Genomic DNA, 8,026 nt, shown 5'->3' on the forward strand with positions numbered 1-8,026 from the left:
AAACACCTCTGAGACTTCTCCCATCCCCCATTTCCTCTCGCTCTATCTCCTTTTTTTCACTCTACTCCTCTCTTCCTCCCCCTCTCCCTGAAGTTTTCCTTCATGGACCCTCTGTCCATCTCCATCTCCAATCTTCCTTGCTGTTTCTTCTTTGTGTCTCACTTTCTGTATCTGTCTCCCTTTCTTCTTTCTTCCTCACTTTCTCTCCATCCCCGGTTTTCTCTTTCCACCTCCCCTGTATCTTCACTCTCTCACACTCTCCTCCGAAACAACAACAATGAGAAGCCAAGGGTTTTCATTTCTCCCTCAGGGGAAACTCTCCCGCCAGCTCTGGGGAGTTCTGATTGCATGCTGTGGGGAGGGGTCTGTGCCACCTTCCGAGGGTCAATCCCACAGCTGACTGCGGCCTCCTCAACCTTGCCAGAGAGGGTTTGAGGGGATTGGAAGCTCCTCCACATGGCCTATTGGCTATATGGAAGGATTAATAATGAGGCAGCCATGGGTGGAACCTGTGCAGCAGTTCCCTTTTGGCTGTGTTATTATTAAGGAAGAGAAATTTTCAAACCATAAATGAAAGGGTAAGAAGAGAATCTTAAATACACACTGAAATATTGACAGGGGAGCTGAGCTTTTGGAGTTCGGACTGAGAACATTACAAGTCTCAAATAATGCCTATATGGTCAGTAAATGTAAAATATCCTAAAACATCTTTAGTTGCCTTTTCACCTGTTCACCCCCTCTCCTTGTTTCCTTTAAGCATCATGATCCCCACTCCACGGGCAGGAACTGAGCCTTACAGAACCTCCCAGGGCAGAGCTCCTTGCTGGGGCGGTGAGGGGGGTGGCTCTTGTCTCCTCTGTGCAACTCACTTCCTCTGGCAAAACTCATCATGTCACTTCTCCTGCTTCAACAGTTCCCCATTGCTCTCAGGCTGCAGCCCAAGGTTGGTCACTCTGCTTGTCCCACTGATGCATCTAAAGTTGCCTGTTCTGTCTTTCCAGCTTCCTGCTGTTTTTGTATGTTGTTCCCTTTATCCAAAGTACTTTTCCCTCCACTCTTACCCTTCTGGACTGAGTCTTGTTGTCATTTTGTCAAGGAAGACTTCTGGAGCTGCCCCCATGTCCCTTGGGTCTAGGATAGGAGACTCTCCAATGTGTTCCCACAGGACCCTCACCTTGGCAGCATTCTGTCACACTGTCACATTACCAGATTACTTGCCTGTCTCCTCTACTATCTCGAGCTCCCTGAAGAGCAGAGACACATCATCCACCAAATCCCCAGCACACTATAGGCAATAAGTGAACATTTGTTAAAAGATGCATCCCAGGCCGGGCGCGGTGGCTCAAGCCTGTAATCCCAGCACTTTGGGAGGCCGAGACGGGCGGATCATGAGGTCAGGAGATCGAGACCATCCTGGCTAATACGGTGAAACCCCGTCTCTACTAAAAAATACAAAAAACTAGCCGGGTGCCGAGGCAGGGCGCCTGTAGTCCCAGCTACTTGGGAGGCTGAGACAGGAGAATGGCGTGAACCCGGGAGGCGGAGCTTGCAGTGAGCTGAGAGCCGGCCACTGCACTCCAGCCTGGGCGGCAGAGCAAGACTCCATCTCAAAAAAAAAAAAAAAAAAAAAAAAAAAAAAAAAAAGATGCATCCTGGGCAGGAATATTTCCTCAAGCTCAGTGCCTCTGCATCTCTCTCTGTCAAACAAGAAGTTTGACATACAGAGAGAGGCCGGCATGAGGTCATGGTAATAAGGAAAAATGAGAAAGCAGTTTTTATTCCCTTGTCCCTTATGTCTGCGGCCTCACACTCCGTCATCTGGAATTCTTAGCCAATGGAAGGCATAGGCCCCTGGGGACCTGTTCATTGTCTTGGGTCCCACCTCCTGTGTGCCAGATTGGATCTCTGAGTGCTGAGATCATAGCAGGGTCAGCTTCATGGGAGGAAAGATCCCTTCTTGTGAGAGGCTGTAGCTATGATGAAGAGATACAGCTTTCTTAGGGTGCTGGAAGCAGGCTCCTGAGGTATAGAAGGGAGAAAGGGAGGTAAAGAACTGAGTAAGCTGCACTAGGCCTTCACAAGCAGCAGGAGAGGTGTGAATTGGAAGAGTTCCCTGTAACAACAGGAAGCGACACTCTCCAAAGATGAACTCAGCATTTTCTGCTGTGGGAAGGGTACAAAGTTGTGTTGAGCCTCGCCCCATAACCTTTGTCTTTTCTCATCACTAAACTATGGAGCATATGCATCGTCATGTTCCAAAATGTATGGCACCCTTTTCCTGTTTTGCACCTGGCTGCCATACTCACCCAAGAACTGGCTTTCTTGCAGTGCTGAAGTTGTATAGAAGCTACAATAGGCAAAATGTTTTTCAGAATGAAAGATATTATTTTGTCATGAAAAAACTACCAAGCTGCTGAAAATGGATTAAGCACATTTTCGCAAGTGTTTCATTCCAGAAAAGAGTCTGTCACATTTCAGCCCTATGCAGGGAAAATTGCAACTGTGCCCTGCTGACAAGCAGGCTCCCTGAAATCTCAGTCTGAGGAGCAGCAGGTCTGCATTGGGATGGGTATTGTTTGGTAAATTCAGTGACTTCTAGGGCTACATTTTGGGGGGCAAAGTTGGAGAACCATTTGGCATACCTTTCTGGATTCGAGTCCAATTACCCAGATGGTATGGCCCCTGGATTGCCTATCTCACTGACTGAAGTAGAGAGTGAGCTGAGGGGTACCTTGAAAGGCAGTCTGGGGCCGGGCGCGGTGGCTCAAGCCTGTAATCCCAGCACTTTGGGAGGCCGAGACGGGCAGATCACGAGGTCAGGAGATCGAGACCATCCTGGCTAACCCGGTGAAACCCCGTCTCTACTAAAAAAAAACTAGCCGGGCGAGGTGGCGGGCGCCTATAGTCCCAGCTACTCGGGAGGCTGAGGCAGGAGAATGGCGTGAACCCGAAAGGCGGAGCTTGCAGTGAGCTGAGATCCGGCCACTGCACTCCAGCTTGGGCGACAGAGCGAGACTCCGTCTCAAAAAAAAAAAAAAAAAAAAAAAAAGAAAGGCAGTCTGTGTCCCCCAATCTGAGGAAACTCTCAGAGCTTTAGCTACCCTTCAGAAGCACTAGGGTAAGAAGTTGGAGGAGGGTTGAAAAAAAGACAGATGCCTTTTTAAAAATCTGCTGACAATGACCGTGGTGTTTCAGTTGGATCTCTAAGGAACAAGGCTGCATCTTTTTGCTGTGTGTGAATTTTTCTTTTCAGGGTTATTTTCAACTACCAAGGATATGACAATTTACTTGAAAGCGGAGGCTCAACTTCTGGTGCTGAGGAGCACTGGCATAAGAGGCAGGAAGCTCTTTCACCCTTGGGAGTTAAGGGGATGGTGCCCAGTGTGTGGGGACAGCAGTGGTGGTGGAGGTTTCACAGTCCTAGACTCAGGTGGAGTAAGGAAGAACAAAACTGCAAATATGATAGACACATTCAGTGCTCTCTTGACTTTTGGACAGGGACTGGTTCAAGTCTGATGCTTCGAAGATTTGGCTTCATCCTTTTGTTTAATAGAACATTTCAGGTATGAGTTTTGCCGACAAAACGTGAAGCATGCAAACTTGGGGGAGGCCAGTGGAGAGGTTAACCAAATTCCTCTCCATCTCCAAAGACAAACCAGATATGAGCACCAGGATGGCACCAGTAAACAATGGCCCTGCCTCTGTTGCTGGGCTCTCTGTTAAGAATCCAGGGAATGGCCGGGCGCGGTGGCTCAAGCCTGTAATCCCAGCACTTTGGGAGGCCGAGACGGGCGGATCACGAGGTCAGGAGATTGAGACCATCCTGGCTAACCCGGTGAAACCCCGTCTCTACTAAAAAATACAAAAAAAAAAAAAAAAAAAAAAAACTAGCCGGGCGAGGTGGCGGGCGCCTGTAGTCCCAGCTACTGGGGAGGCTGAGGCAAGAGAATAGCGTTAACCTGGGAGGCGGAGCTTGCAGTGAGCCAAGATCCGGCCACTGCACTCCAGCCTGGGCGACAGAGCGAGACTCTGTCTCAAAAAAAAAAAAAAAAAAAAAAAAGAATCCAGGGAACAACAGAGTTGTGAAGTTCCAGCTAGGGAAGGTGTAGTGACTAGCATCCAGATATGCATCGTTTCTCTCCTTCTGGATGAACCTTCAGAATCGTTACTCATCACATCAGCCACCTGAGAGCAATTCAATAGCTGTGCAGAAGAGTTTCATTAAGGTTTCCACAGAGTTTGCATTGACTTTCCTTGTCTCTTGGCTCTCGTAACTCTGCAACTTTCTTGTTCGGGGATAATAAGACCATGTCACGCCTCTCCTCAAAGGTAAATTGGTTTTTGCTTGTGATCATGTTCATGAATATCTTATTTTACTCATTTGGGGATTGTGATAATGCATGCTATGTAAGGCATGAAGCCCTTACATAACATAAAAGCAACAAAACTTGGAAAAATGAATACTTACAGTGTGGAATGGATCACACTCCCACTAATTCATGCATGCATTCAACAAATATTTATTGAGTGCAAATCATATACCAGATGCCAGATATTCTAGGCTCTGGAGATACAACGGTGGAAAAGTAGATGGAGTCCATGCCCCCATGTAGCTTACATTCTAGTGGGTCACTAACGTAATTCCTTCCCAAAGAAGGCTTCTGCCTGAGTCATCAGCAATGCCCCAGGGCCTGACTGCCTCTCACAGCCTGTGAGTAGGGCATTTATTATATGGCCTAGAAAATAGACTATTTTTTTCAGCAGGCAGTAATGAGCTTCATTTTTTTTTCTTTTTTTTTTTTTTTTTTTTTTTTTTGAGACAGAGTCTCGCTCTGTCACCCGGGCTAGAGTGCAGTGGCCGGATCTCAGCTCACTGCAAGCTCCGCCTCCCGGGTTTATGCCATTCTCCTGCCTCAGCCTCCTGAGTAGCTGGGACTACAGGCGCCCGCCACCTCGCCCGGCTAGTTTTTTGTATTTTTTAGTAGAGACGGGGTTGCACAGTGTTAGCCAGGATGGTCTCGATCTCCTGACCTCGTGATCCGCCCGTCTTGGCCTCCCAAAGTGCTGGGATTACAGGCTTGAGCCACCGCGCCCGGCCATGAGCTTCATTTTTATCTATCCTAGAATCTTTCTGCTAGTCACATCACACAGGTCACCACCTGCTAGACACCCTTTCAAGAAGCTTATCCTTCAATAATCCAACCCTACAGAACACACATGCCCAAGAACCCTGAAAAGATAATCTTATGATTATCTCTGATGATGCATATATATTTGTCTGCAACTGTTAATAAGCACCTTCCTCACTAGAAGAGTTAGGCGGGATTAACAGCATCCTTAGGTGTGGTGTTTCTCTGAGTGGTTTCCAATTATTTAGGATCTTTCCTTCCTTCCTTCTTCCCCCTTCAATCTTTTCACTTTATCTTTCCTTCAGTCTATCTTTCTGTCTGTTCTCCTGTCTTTTCTTCTGTTTTTCCTTTTTGGTTTTATCATGAATAAATTCAATGTTTGTTGTAATAGGACACTGGACACTAAAGTAAAGAACAGTTTGGTTGATGACTACATAGAATTGTGCAGAAATCTGAATTTGCATTACTAACACCAATCATATAGTTATAGTTGGCAAATGTTATATGCCAAAATTATAAATTTAACATTACAAATGATGTACTAGCTTAAACTTGCACTTCTGTAGTGTTCATTATCTGAGTATACACATGTGTGCATGCACACACACACACACACACACACACACACACACAGAACTCCCCTTGATAATCTGAAGATGATACCCCTGTTGCTAACAATTATTATCCAAGAGTGTGTGGCCAAAGAAATTGGAGTGTGATGACTAGTCCTTTTTATCCTGAGTGCAGGTAGATCTTGTCTTTGTTTTGTGGCTGAGAACTCTACATTTACTGTGCTAATGAAGTGCTTCTAGCCAGTTACTTGCCCAGAATAATTGGAATCCCTAGGTAAGATGCCAAATTGAGTCACTTCTCTTTGTACAAGGTGAGGGAGGTATTCATTTTGCAGAGTTGTGTTGCATATGGCCCCAAATCACAGATTCTAATCAATGACAGGCACTCCTAAAGAGTCACTTCAGATGCTAATCAGACAGTAGGCAACTCCAAACCTCACAGCAGGTCACACACGTGAGCTTTTGCTGCCACCCACTCCTGCACTGTCAGCAACATCATTGTCAGACACCAAGAGAGTGTTGCTTTGAGAACTCTGACTTTTCTTTCCTGCCCATTGTCAGTTTCTTTCTGTAACCTTCATGTTGCCTTTCTAACCATGCATTAAATCCCACGTGTTCTATAATCCCCTCACTTTCCACAGCAGTGTGCCCACTGCTGAGTCAAAGGCAGGTGCTGTTTCACAACTGCAAATCCAGTACAACCAGCCTCAATTATGGTCCAGTTTCAGGAAAGACAAATTGGATGCTGAGGACTTGACATTTTCAGACAAGCCATGGCATAGATCCAGGAAGTTGCATCACCTTAAGCAAAAGCACTTGGGAGACCAAATTATTCTCCGTGTACAGAACTAGGTATGTGAAATGGTAGGATAAAGTAGAAGAGGACTATTTAGAAAGTCCACTGTGTAGGGATGAACATTTTAGCACTGCAGAGAAACACCCAGGAGGAAACTGGAAGTGAGGGCCAGGGAGCTCAGCTCATCCTGAGCTCTGGAGGTAGAGAATTTGAAGTGGCTCTTTTCTGATGGCTCTGATTCTGGCTAAATGTTTGCTGAGATTCTGTTCAACATAAAGTAGCAACCAGCAGCAGTCAGAAGATTCCTGAGAAGGCTAAACTGAAGAGATAAGCCTCAGACCAGAGATCAAATCCTGGAGCAGCTGTTAATCAGTGCTAAGAAGGCCAGGGCCTGGGGAGTCTTAGTTCATGTTAATTGCATTAATTAAATCCTGGTGTAGGCTGGGCGCAGTGGCTCACGCCTGTAATCCCAGCACTTTGGGAGGTCGAGGCAGGTGGATCACCTGAGGTCAGGAGTTCGAGACCAGCCTGGCCAACATGGTGAAACCCTGTCTCTACCAAAACTACAAAAATTAGCTGGGTGTGGTGGCAGACGCCCGTAATCCCAGCTACTCAGGAGGCTGAGGCAGGAGAATCGCTTGAACCCGGGAGGTGGAATTTGCAGTGAGCTGAGATCGAGCCATTGCACTGCAGCCTGGTTGACAAGAGCAAGACTCTGTCTCAAAATAATCATCATCATCATCATCATCATCATCATCATCCTGGTGTAGAACTCAGTTCATCATAGATTCTAATGGTTCCATAGGTCCCTCCACATTTATTTACCCTAAAAAGATTCTCCTGTCCCTATGAAGACTGGAAAGGAGTTCTAGTTACTATGAAAGAGAAGTTTCTGGCCTTCAAGTGTGTCCAAATTATCAGAGATCAGGACAATACTTTGTTTCCAGTTGATGGAATACATATCAATTACTAGATAAATTTCAGTGTCTTTAACTCCTAGTTTGAATGTGATCTATTATCGGTATTTTTTTTTTTTTTTTTTTTTTTTTTTTTTGAGACAGGGTCTTACTCTGTCACCCAGGCTGGAGTGCAGTGGTACAGCCACAGGCTCACTGTAGCCTTGATCTTCCGGACTCGAGGAATCCTCCCACCTCAACTTCCAGAGTAGCTGGGACTACAGGTGCATTCCACCATACCTAACTAAGTTTTTATTGTGTAGAGGTGGGGGTCTCACTTTGTTGCCTAGGCTGGTCTTGGTTCAAGTGATCCTCCTGCCTCAGCCTCCCAAAATGCTGGGGTTACAGGTGTGAGCCGCTGTGCCCAACCTCCTGGAGACTTTTGCAGGAAGAAACTAAACTTTCTCCAGCCTGCATTCCACAGAGCTTGGTGATGACATAGGCCTTTTTCCCAAAGTCAAACAAGTTTATCATCAAGTCAAGAGACAAAGCCACGTAGGCCTATCCCCCAAATGGCTGCTCTAGTCAAGTAAGAACAAACTGGATCCTTAAATATTAAGAAACGGTGAGTAG

The sequence above is a fragment of the Rhinopithecus roxellana genome, chromosome 7 (assembly GCF_007565055.1).
Source record: "Rhinopithecus roxellana isolate Shanxi Qingling chromosome 7, ASM756505v1, whole genome shotgun sequence".
NCBI lineage: Eukaryota > Metazoa > Chordata > Mammalia > Primates > Cercopithecidae > Rhinopithecus > Rhinopithecus roxellana.